This window comes from Anser brachyrhynchus, assembly GCF_964034855.1.
Source record: "Anser brachyrhynchus genome assembly, chromosome: 5".
Classification (NCBI taxonomy): Eukaryota; Metazoa; Chordata; class Aves; order Anseriformes; family Anatidae; genus Anser; species Anser brachyrhynchus.
In genome coordinates this window covers 48,824,153-48,836,216 of record NC_137699.1, presented here as the reverse complement: position 1 = coordinate 48,836,216, position 12,064 = coordinate 48,824,153, and the positions used below count along the sequence as shown (strand labels likewise).

Below are 12,064 nucleotides of genomic sequence, written 5' to 3'. Positions count from 1 at the left end.
AACTGCCTCAGGATTTCACAGAATACATATTTATTAGGGACTGCTGCTAAGAGAATTCTCATGTGTTTTAAATCACTCTGCAGTGGTGAATAATTAATACTCAGAAAAGGTTCAATATTTCTTTCTGCAAGGAGGCCAAGTCAGCAGCCTACTGGATGCTGCTCAAACATGAATAATCTCCTGTTTCAACAGCATTGCCTGTGCTTTCAGCAGAGAATTCCACACTCTCTCTTCCTTCCTTGCATCTGTAGTTTCTTCTAAGTTTACACTTAATAATGACACTAAAAATGGGAGTTACAGTTACCATATGTGTCTGCACACCAGAGGCAGCTGCTGTCAGTGTGGAAGCGGGAAGGAGGTTGAGAGATCCTGCACTGCCCTGGAAAATGCGAGTGTCAAGAGACAATTTTTATCCAGGAGAGTTTTTCAAAGAGAAGAGCATGGGAAATGTGAAGGGCAATGAAGAGGAACACTTGGGAGAGACAAGGCAAATATTCCCAAAAATTACAGCCAAATCTCCAGTAAATACTTTGCATCTCTAACTGCTGCTTATGACTACCCACTTACTTTGCCATAGAGATACTCTGTGAGTGGGAGTAAAGCTAACCTCCATGACTGTGAGCAGAGGCAAGCATTAATATTCTCAGTTCAGATGAATTTTTTCTTCTGAAACTGATTAGGGAACCCTTGCTTTGATGAGGATTCTTTTATAATTAGCTCTTCTCATTTAGGCCACTGACAGCTAGCTCACTTCCTTCAGGTTCAGAACTAATGCCTAAAGTTTTGTGTTCTGTGAAGTTAAGCACACTCTGAAAACACAGTAAAAACTCCAGTCAAAGTAAAAAACATTGACTGACTTTTTATAGGATTGGAGAGCACAACTGTGGAGAATCCATGTGTAATCCAAGGAGACCACCATGCTGCCTTATAATTGAAAGGTCATTTAATAGGGTTTTATCTTGTTACGTGGTAGCTTTTAAATGACACTTGCGTCCTGTTCAAGGCCCTGTCTCTCTGATATGCTGTATTACACACAGCAATGTGATGGTCTCTTTGGAACAGTTAACTGTTTTGAAATATATGCTTTCAAGATAACTGCCCTTTTTGCTTCTACTTGTGGCTCAAACAACATACCAATTTGAATATTAAAAAAAAAAACACAACAACAACAAATATTATATGTTGTGTTTAAGGGGATGGGAGACTAATTACTTGTGAGAAAACAGAAATGACAACCTGTCATAGAAATCTCATTGCCATTATTAAAAAGCATCACAAAATATTAGTCAGCTTTCAGTGACGGTTCAAATGGTGATGAATATGCCAGAATTGGCTCACCCTGACAAACTAGACTGTTCAGGTACTGAATCAGAGAAGTGACTGAGGTGTGCACATGTGGGAGGGAGGTGTTCCAGTTGCAGAGAGAAGATAAAACAATTTGAACATCAACAAGAAAAATAGTGAGTGAGGCTCCCATTTAGTTTAATAGGATATTGTGAATATAAAATTACCAAAATATTTTTGCCCCTCAATACACAAGGTATCAGGCTATTAAAATGGAATACACTTTTTTTTTTTCCTTCTCCACACAGGGGTATTGTATAACTTATTGTCCCTTAAATAGCCCAGATCAAGATCACCAGATTTAAACACACAATTCACTTTGAATGCTTTTAGATCATAGATTCCACAGGGCACAGTTTTGGGTATGTTTTATAATTACCTTAACAAGTGTGGCTGTATATACTGGTTCCTTGCTTACTTTATGGTGTTTTTCTGTTATGTCTAAAAAACAAAACTAGACTGCTCAGTTCCACTTCCTTGTTAACATACAGTCACTGTTCAAGTTGACAAAACATCAAACATTACAAAGTCACTAAACGAGATTTGATTACTGTGCATCTAGAGGGAAGCTGGAGGCATCCTGAGGTATTTGATACAGCCCATGCCCCTCCTGCCTTGTATGCCATGGTCCTTTCCCATCCCTCTACCTTTGCAGGTCCAAGCCCAGGTCTGTTTGCCTAGACAAAAAGGCTCTTTGGGACATAGTGAGCTGCACTTACAGTGCTACAGTCTGGGTGGTAACAAACAGAATTCCAAGCAACTAAATGTGCATTTGGTTTTCAACTTAAAGACTCTTAATAAAAATCTGAATGATTAAAATGTTTCCACCCTCCCCATGGTAAATATTTTACAATTAAAAAAAAAATAAAAAAAATGTATCAAAGCAAAACTGGAAACCCAGAAGAAGCAAAGTGAGTCTATGAAGGAGTTTAGTTTATATGTTCCACAGCATTAAACTAAAATTAAAACTCTGCAGGGAACAGTAACCGACATTACTGTATTTTTTAATTATTAGATACATCAACATATTGACTATATGAGCCTCAAGTGTATTCAGCTTGGCCTGGCTGTTTGGAGTTCACTGCTACTTAACTTACAGATTCAATGAGAAAAAGGAGGTGTTTCTTTCTGAAGCAGGTGATAAAGCTCCAGTAAATTTAGATTATTCTGTAGATAAGGTGAGAGCAAACTCCAGAGAAAAAGAGAGAAAAGTATAAAGCTAAACTTGGCCCTGAGATCTGCAATGGGAGCTCAGCACAATGATAGAGAATCGTATTTTGCCCCAGGTAAATAACAGTCAGTATCTAAAAAATTTAAAAGCCATTATTCAGAGGCAAGTAATTATTGCCTCCAAATTCACTGGAGTTATGCTTGTTTTATGTGGCTGTACTTTGGGCTGGATCTGTCTTCTGAATTCTTTGTCCAGACCCCTCATGCCCTTACCTATCTGGCAGTCCGGCGATTTAGCAGGTATCAGCTTCCAGCTTGGCAGATCCCTCAGGTCCCCATTCAGTCCTGCCCAGACTCTTGCTCAGTGCTTATCTCTACTTCTACTGTAGAGAGCCCTGAGGTCTTCCTCACTGTGTCATCCAGGCAAGTAAGGGCTCACTCAACACACACATCTGTGGTGTCCATTGCTACCATGGTAAACCTGGAATCACAGAAATACCTGTCAAAGAACGCATGCATTCTGGGTGATCTATGCTAAACAGGCAGCACTATGTTTCAGGCTTGAAAGTAACAGTGTGAGGACATAAGGGGAGAAGATGAAAAAGGACACACTGTCCTTTACCTTGGCAATTCTGCTATAAAAGGCAAATCCTCACCTGATCCTACATAGGAAACAGATCAGCCAGTGAAGCGACAAATACTGCTCAGATAGGTGGAAGAAATAACCAATGACTAGTGCAAATGATCACAAGGGCATACAAAATGAATTTTAGTAGTAGTCTAAATATGAACTGACATATCTGCATGTTATTTCACACACTCCCACAGAAATGACTCTGACTTTAATTATAACACTAAGAATGCATCCATGCTACAGTGAGACCAAGGATGTTCAAATTTAAGGCGAGAACAGTAGGGTCCCACTGCCCCAAATTCACTTTGCTATAAAGGGAATTCCATGAACAGAATGGAAACTCCTCCTGCAGTTTGGAGACGTCAGCAACATCTGAGAAGCATAATACATTGAGTTAGTCCAAAAAATTTCATTTTCCTTAAAATTCCTTTTTGTTTTAGTTTGCTAATTTTCTCTCTTATTCTGCCACCTGATTTAGCCACAATTCCAGCCAAATTCCAGTTTGAACAATTCCATTTTGTCTATCTTCTTTCTTCCTCTAGAATCTAGAACAGCTGCAGAGTTTTACCTAATAGAAGCCTACATCTCTGAGAAGGTATTTCACAGGTAGGCTGTAAGAAAATTGCATTTATAAAGAAGACAAGCATCAGAAAAAGGATAGCTTTCATTTTGCAATATATACCATCGCTATTTTTCTAAGCTTAAATTAATCAAGTTTACGTGGTATTGATTACTGTTACCATAGGAGCTGACAACCTTCTTTCCTATTTTATGGCTTTATTTTAGTGGCTCTCAAATCTACAAGTAGTTCCTAATCCTATGTCACGTGACTTGCAAGTGGTCTACTGAGACACATTAAACAATGAAAACATGAAAACTTCAGTCAAATGTCTCAGATGAGGTGAATGTTATCCAACAGAAACTGCAAGTGTTGGTACTGATTTGGGGGCCAAAAAGTCTGGAGAGTTTTATATCAGTAAAAATCTGACAGCTTCAACAGGATGCTCTTGATTTATGCTGGAATAAATGAAAAATTAATCACCTTTCCAATTTATCACCTGAAGAAAGGCAAAATAATCCATCTTGTAATGTGTGGCTCACTATATTCTCAATCAGAAAAGTCCTTGGAGTAATCCCGTGTAAAGCAATGCCAAACCTCAGCACAGCATTAGGAAAGAGAAAATGTCTCTGCATTGCAGATCAGATGTTATTCCAGTTGCCTCCCCATTGAAGCACAACTTGCTTTGTTATTGCAAGGTCACTCGTGTATGTGACAGGTTTACATACACTTGTATGTAGCCAAGGTATTGGAGCAGATCACTCTTGCTGCTTTTTCCTCAGTGTGGTGAGATGCATCTCCTTTTGAAAACTGTAAGCTCCCTAGGCATGTGAATGTTGCAAGGCAAGCTGCAGGGATCGAGGGATCACTGGCACACCAGCATGTCCTCCATTTTGCCTCAACCCTTCCCCCCGCCTCAGAAGGCACTTTCCTGCACACAGCTAAGAAGCTTCCGGGAGTACTGGGAGCTCCATGGGACCCCTTCAGCTACGGGGCTGCCTCCACACCAGCACTGCTCTGCTGGCACCTGGCTTCTGTGCTCCTTGCACAGTCAGCGGCCCAGGAAGGAGCCACACACTGCATTGGATGTAACAGTGAACATCAGACTTTTTTTTTTTTTTTAAACCTGGATTTCCCCTACCTCAGTTGCCTTCCTGTGCCTTTGGTTCATGTCAATTGTTTAGGTTTTTTCCTCAATCAGGTTCTGTAAGGGCCTTCTAGCAAAACGAGTAATTATATACATGTACGTACAGGATTATAGTGTGAGTGTGTGGAGCAAGGCTGATTTATGCACCCACGCACTGGCCACTCCCTTCAGACACTGCTGCCAAGAAAAGAGCCCAAAACGGGGCCTGTTTCTTCATTGCCATGGCAACACCGGGTGGGAAGCAGCATTTCCTACGAGGCAGCAGTGCTGAGCCTCTGCAAGAGGCTGCCAGGCTGCAGCTGTGCCGTGGCCAGGAGCAGGCCCTGCCGTGTGGCACCCGGGGCAGCCATCACCCCTCAGCCTCGTGCCAGCCACCGCCATGACCTCCCCTGTAGGTCTGCAAGCCCTGGTGCGCATGGCTGCCCCACGCGTTCTCTGGTGTAGGCCAGAGGAAAGCACAGCAGCTGCCCAGGAAGGTGACAGGCCTGCAGGGACACCCTGCAGGGATGGAGGAGGCCCCAGGAGGCTGGCCTGCTGCCTCCTACCTGCGCTGCCTTCACCCCCTCACCCACCTGGAGTTACTTTATGAAATGGGGAGTGGGTGTACCTGAAAGAAAAACAACCAAACCAAATGCAACCAAAAAAAAAAAAAAAAAAAAGCGTTGCCAAGCTTTTGAGTCTGCTGTGCCCGGAGGCTTAGCAAGACTGGACTTTCTCTGAAATAATTGGTTTCCTCGCTGCAACTCTGGCAGCTAAGACTAACGCATTTTAAACAGTATGTAGGTTCACTTGAGTTATTTTTTGCTTCCTCCTCTTACTTCTAAGTAGAATCTGACCACAGTAACGGAAACTTAAAACCTCATATTTGCTGTGAGGCATGTGCACAAATCTAAAACCTGGGTAAATAATGAATAAAAGCTTATCCACTCTCTATTATATCAACCCATTTCTGTGTCCTTGGGAGGCTGATGATCACTGTAACAGCGTAAGACTGAAACTGACTGTGACCAAGTATAAACACCTTTTTTTTTAATTCAAATTTTTCTTCCTTGTGTGAACATGTCTGGGTGTGGATGGTCTGGTACTAGTGTGCAAAATGGGTGGTGAATTAAGAAAAAGCATTCTCACAGCTACCTTAGACACCACTGCAGAGAAAGCCTTCATAATGAGAGGTGTGTCTACAGAAAATGTCCAAGCTATCCAGTGACCAAATATAAATTACCTGATGAAAGCAAATCAGCTGCCTGTGCCTGTCAATCACTTCTTAGAAATTGTTAACACCCACTGGGGCACACTGAAGCTGAAGCTAAAGCTCAGCGCTTGTTCCCTCCAGAGGGAACCCACCCAGGAAAGACAACGGTAAGAGGTTTCACTGGACAACCTGGTACCAGGGAATTCAGATGTACAACATAGATCTAAAGGAAACCAGACTTCATTCTCTCTCTCTCTTTTCAGTGTTGGTTTTTCTTTTCTTTATTTTTTTCTTTATTTTTTTCTTGTTTGTTTGTTTGTTTCTCTTCCTAAGCATCTGTATTTATTCCTTATTTCATTAAGGTCATTAACTCATTTTCTTGCCTCTCTTTCTCCACACTTTACCATCCCTCCTTGGCAAGGTCCTTCAGCATGGTCCTGACCCCCTACAGCCTGGGCTCTCACCTCCCATGGGGCTTTTGCCCACGTTCTGCTCCAGTTATGCTAGCAGCTACTTTCTCCTCAAATACAACTGTGCAAACATCAGCTGGAACAACTCCTTTGTTAGAGAACGAAAACACAACTGTAATCTGTGTTTTACTGCTCAAAACTAATAGACTAGTTCTATAACACAGAAACTAAAGAAAGCACAAATTCCTAGGGATTTGTTCCTTGTAGTTGGTGTATCTCATGTCTAATAGGCACAAGCTCTGAGCAAAGTTGGCTCTAATTGCAGGAAATTCATGTTTGCTTTTTCCTGTGTGAATTCTCTGCTGTATAAAATTGGGGGCTTCACAGTGCAATCCTTCTCAGTGGAGACTTTTAACAGTGTCTCTCCCCTCCATATACGTGAAAAATCACATTGGGAATTCATATTTAAATTCCATGTCAACCATGGCACACAGGCTGCATGGATTGGACATGGATTAAAAAGCCAGATAAGGTGAGTCAAAAGACAGACACCTACCCACCTCAACTTTATTTTCCTTAGGAAATCCAGCTGATATCCAAGGCTGTTGGCTTGCCTAATGTGTCCTATAATAACAAAAGCAAAACTTGCCAGAGTTTGATGAAGGGACTGGAGTAATGGCACTCTTGTGCTGAACTTCACTGGTGGATTGTAACCCTCCCCTCAGAACGTAAGCTATATTGTTCCCAACTATTATGTATATTCTTCAGAAAAGGATACCAAAGTGTGGTTTGTAATAGCACAAAGGGCATCAAAATCACTACAATTGTCTTCTGGTTAAAATGGACAGCACTCAGTTCATAGCATTATATTTTATCCTGAACTTGAAAGGGGGAGAGAGAATCATGAAAGGTACCAACAATGAATTCCCATCAAATTTATGCATGGCTTTGCCTAGTACATTTGAAAAAGTCATCCTCTTAGATGTCTAAATATAGCAGAAGGGTCAGGAATTACAAAGTGATTTTCTGATTAAAGATGCTTTAGATGTTTCTGAAAATAGATTTCTTATAAACACTATCCTTTGGCAAACAAATTAATGTACAACTTCTTTCTCAAACAGGGCATACAACTAAGAACTGATTATTTAGTCTTTTTCAGAAACCTAAGTTTTAAAATTTTCATCTTTGGCTTTCCATCAGAAAAGGTTTAGTCTCACAAATCAGTTGATTCTGGCTTCACTGAATCCTAATCATGCCCTGGCTCTGATACTTCACAGCTGTATTTCTGCTGCAGTGCTCCTGTTCGGGAGGACTGTTTTTCTTCATATGTTTAAGTTCACTCCACATCCTTGCCAAATATTGGAGTTCAAGAAACACAGAGTCAGAGGAATTCTTTCATTGCAAGGAGTTTACACACCTTTTGATTTGATACAAAAGATCAAGGGCTGCTGACAACTGTTTCATCAAGGTATCCTGTGGCATAAATGTCAAATCTATATAGATAGATAGATTTTTCTGTAATATAAGGATTTCTTGCATGTATTTTTAAAACTGGTAGAACACTGAAATGCTTGACCCCAATTCCTTGGCATTAGACAAAAGTTTATTTAATATAGTTAATTTTCAACCATTTCTTAATGGCAGCCAAACCACAGTTTCTTCAATGAATAGTGACTATTTCCTGATTTCTTCCATCGTCTTTCAATTATTTTTGTGAGAGAACAAAAGAATCAAATTATTTAAAGGCAGTGTACTGTCTGGTAATAGCTGCTGGCTGCTCCTCAGACTGATGAACAACTCTGGAGTGCAGTTAGGCACACAGTTGCCTGTCATGACTTACAAAAGGCTTATCATAGAACCATACTTACCAGGAATCACAGAATTTGTAGAGACCAGTGGCATTATTAGAGCTGTTTAATGGTATCTTTTAACTAAGACAGCTGATGTAATTCCATCCAGTTACCCTTGCATTCAGGTTAGTATCCTGTGGTTGCATGAGGTTAAAAACACATCCAGTTTATCATGGGGTATCTCTTGATCAAGCATATTTACCATGCCTAGTGCTTCATAGTTCTTCCCCAAATCACAGATCCCAGACAATGTTCTTGTTTGGTGCCATACTAAGAAGAAATTGCCCTGCTATTCAGACTCCTCTCTTTGTATAGCAGGGTTAGGATTTTGCTTTATCATCTTTATAGGAAACTACATTTAGGCTATCAGTGATGATTCCCAAGGGCCTTTTAATAATCAGAGCTCAGGTTTCAGTCCTTCATTTTCTAATCATGGCCTTGCACTCAATATCAAAGGCAAAAGATACTAGAGTAGGTGTGGATCATATTGCTTCTGCTCACACCTTCTTTGGATGCTTAGAAATTATGATTAATCCCTTGCACCCCAATGTAAGTCCACATTTGGCTAAGCTACAGAAATAATCAGTTAAACACATTAAACATCTTTTTTATAAAAAGGCTTCCTATTCTGCTCAATGCGTTTTATTGAGAAGCACTCATAACAATACTGTGTTTAGAATTATATACACTCATTTCAATGTAGAAGAGACTAGTGGAAGTCTATGAAATTCTGTTGCTTGAGTGCAGGAGAATAGACCCTTAAGTAGGTTTCACAGTATGGCACCAAGCCGTCACCCCAGTTTCAGGCAAGTGTTCATTATATCCTTTCAGACGGATACACAATGGAACAAGTATTTACTACATTTGAGGTGGGAATTGTAACAGAGATTTGCTGCAAAAGGAATCATGCAAGCAGGTTAGTCCAGCAGGTCTCACAAAGGGAACACACTTATTTCTGTATCAAATAAGCCCACCTTGTAGAGGTGACTAAAGATGACTTAAAGATGTCACCAGTAAAAGGAGAGCTACCACTATGGCATTACACTGCTCCAACATCCATGGTTCATGTGGCAACCCCTGGTAACAGCTGGACTGGTGCAGTGAGTAGCTTTCCAGTCTTTTTTGGTTACTGGGCACAGGCAAGCAAAGCTAATAATATTAGTTTTGCTCCCCTCCTCTCCTCCTTCCTTTCTTCTACTACAGAGTCCAGATAACCAGGACTCGGGCCAAGGGAAAGACATCTGCATTTAGCAGCAATATTGACAAACCTTTTCTCCTTTTGCTGACAAAGAGTGTGACCAAGAACAGCAGCAAGTTTAAGAAAAATCCCCATGAAAATTGCCTAGATGCAAGCAAAAAAATGAAGAGCATTTTCTATCTAGCATGCATTCAGCTCCTCAAGGAGCATAACACCACACTGATGTGTTGTCAAATGTGGCAACTCCTCTGCAGAGATACTTGGGTAAGCTGAGTCAGTAAGTTTTATTTAACTGTCAACCCTTCCTGCTGCACTGTATCAAAGTCAAGAAACAAAGCTTTAACCTCATCTGACTCTCAACAGACACTGGCTTATGGGGCACTTCCGGCAGGGAGAACTTGAGAGGGTTTAGAGAGGAACACTAACGAAGTTAGTAGCATATTAACAATGCCTGGTTTTCAGAATAAGCTGAGCCCATCCTAAGAAAGCGAAGTCCCTTCATGGAGCTGGGCAGGAACAATCAATGACGTTTGGTTTTGGAGTTTTTCTCTCTGCAGGTCTGTGTGCTTGCAGCTGAATTCTGAATATCTGAATTTGGTCTTTGAGGCCAAAATATAAGCTCACTTTGGTTTACTTTGTTTACATTTGCTTTCCAAGCAACCTCTTGAAACTCTCTGCCTCAAACAAAATAGATGATAGTGACAGTCACATAGCCAGGTTTTCCTGCTGAGAGGCAGAAAAACAGACTGTCCCACCAGTATTTGAATCCATTTCTAGTGATGTGTTTATCGGTAAAAAGGCAGACAAAGTGTCACCACTCAAAAATACCAATTGGCTATAAAAGTTTCCAGCTTTCCATCCAGGAATTTTCCCCCTTCTTCCAACTACACTGCAGTTAGCATTATCTTGTACTGTCTTTCTCTACATGTACCCGTTGCAAGGGATGTTGCTAACAACTAAGAAATCAAACAGTATGACAGACTGTTCTCCACCCCTTTCCTCTATTAGGAGAGGAATGCTGGTTATAGATGGGTTAATTATTACATTCAACATTATCCTTTGGGGAAGCAATGACAGGGCACTCTCAAGTCTGTTACTGCAGATAGACCCTTACAGCTCTTCCACTTACCCTACAGCTAGAAGTCCTTGAGTGGCTCCCTCCTGAGCAGCCTTTCTGAAGAATTTTTCAAGTGCAACTTTCTTCATTTTGATGAAATCCTTTTCTTTCTGGCCAGGCAAGTTCTGAATTTCATTTAGTTTGTTTCTGTGTTCAGCTGTCTGAGGCTTCTAAACTGATAGCCTGCTACTGCAGGTGCCATTTTGGAGACTAGATTCACATGCAGAAGACAAACTGTTTTCTCCTGAAAATTGTTCTTGCTCACTTGTTATTTCTCTTCAGGCAAAAAATAAAGTAATTCATACCACAAATCTGCAATTTTTTATATACATGAAAGACACGACATTAATCTTACCATGTTTCAACATCTAGATAAGGATAACTTGCCTGCTTGAAAGGATTTTTGAGGCGTAGTGTAATGAAATGCATTACCAACATTAAAACACATTTTAGCTTAAGCTGTCTCCAGCCCCTCTGAGTAGGATTGTATCATAACTAAACCATTCAGACACAGTCATTTCTTGCTTCAGAAATGATCTCTGGGTGATGGTTTAAGAGAAAGGAGAAAAACTAACACTCTAAAGCAATTTTATGTGGCTATCCGTTGATCTAGTACAAGCTCAGTGGCGTTTTCCTTAAGATTGATCCAAACCTACCTAACTATGGATATAATAAATGATTATTAATAATAAAATGTTTTGCATACCTTCACTTTAAAAAGGTATTGGGCACACATGCCTGCTTTGTTTTATGTTACAATGTGGAGGACAGCAGAAAAAGAGGTTCTCCTCCTTAAATTACTGGATTGCCATTAATATTGAATGCATGGGGGTTACAAATCGTGCGCACCCTGCCCACCAGCTGTTGTCTGTGCCCCCGCAGCCCTGTGGCTATGGATGTCTCCGTGCTGGTCCCCTGGCAGAGACCCAACTCTACCTGGGTCTCGCACTGCCGAGGCCGTGCCGGTGTGTCAGCCATGCCAGGCTCAGCAGCTCCTGCTCAGCCACACAAACACTTGGTATTTCTGCTGGTAAAGCACGTAGTGCAACCAGCCTCATTGTAGCAAAACACAGGCATGAGCCACCAGTGTGCCCATCTCCTCCACATGTTTCAGCAACTCAGGAGCAGGCTGAGCCCTATGTAATACTAAAGTGACCCTGTTGCAAACCTTGCATCAATTCACAACTGGAAATCGCCATTTCTCCCAGTGAAAGAAGTCTTTCTTCACATCCATGTCCCTCACACCCTCTGCAGGGAGAGCTGCGGTGTGTCTGTGGTGGGCTCCCTTGGCGGTAGTTGGGGCGGGGGGGGGAGGCGGTGAAGAGGGGCGATGTGCAGCCCCCTGCCCCTCACTGGATCCCAGCAGCTCCCTGGAGGTGCCTGTTAGGAAGGCAGAGGGAGGCAGGAGGGAGGGTGGCTATGTGGGGAGGCCAAGCCGGGGTG

General features: G+C 41.5%; 1 long non-coding RNA gene across 2 annotated transcripts in view; it reads right to left on the bottom strand.

Moving 5' to 3' along the window:
* LOC308196769 overlaps positions 1 to 8,027 on the bottom strand; it is a 79,771-nt gene extending 71,744 nt beyond the window's left edge. For both annotated transcript variants that reach the window (XR_013952385.1, XR_013952386.1), the window contains exons 1-2: positions 2,788 to 8,027; positions 1,724 to 1,785 (exon numbers count right to left, since the gene is read on the bottom strand). This is a non-coding gene — a long non-coding RNA (uncharacterized lncRNA). The remainder of the gene's footprint in view (positions 1 to 1,723; positions 1,786 to 2,787) is intronic.
* Positions 8,028 to 12,064: the final 4,037 nt, after the last annotated feature.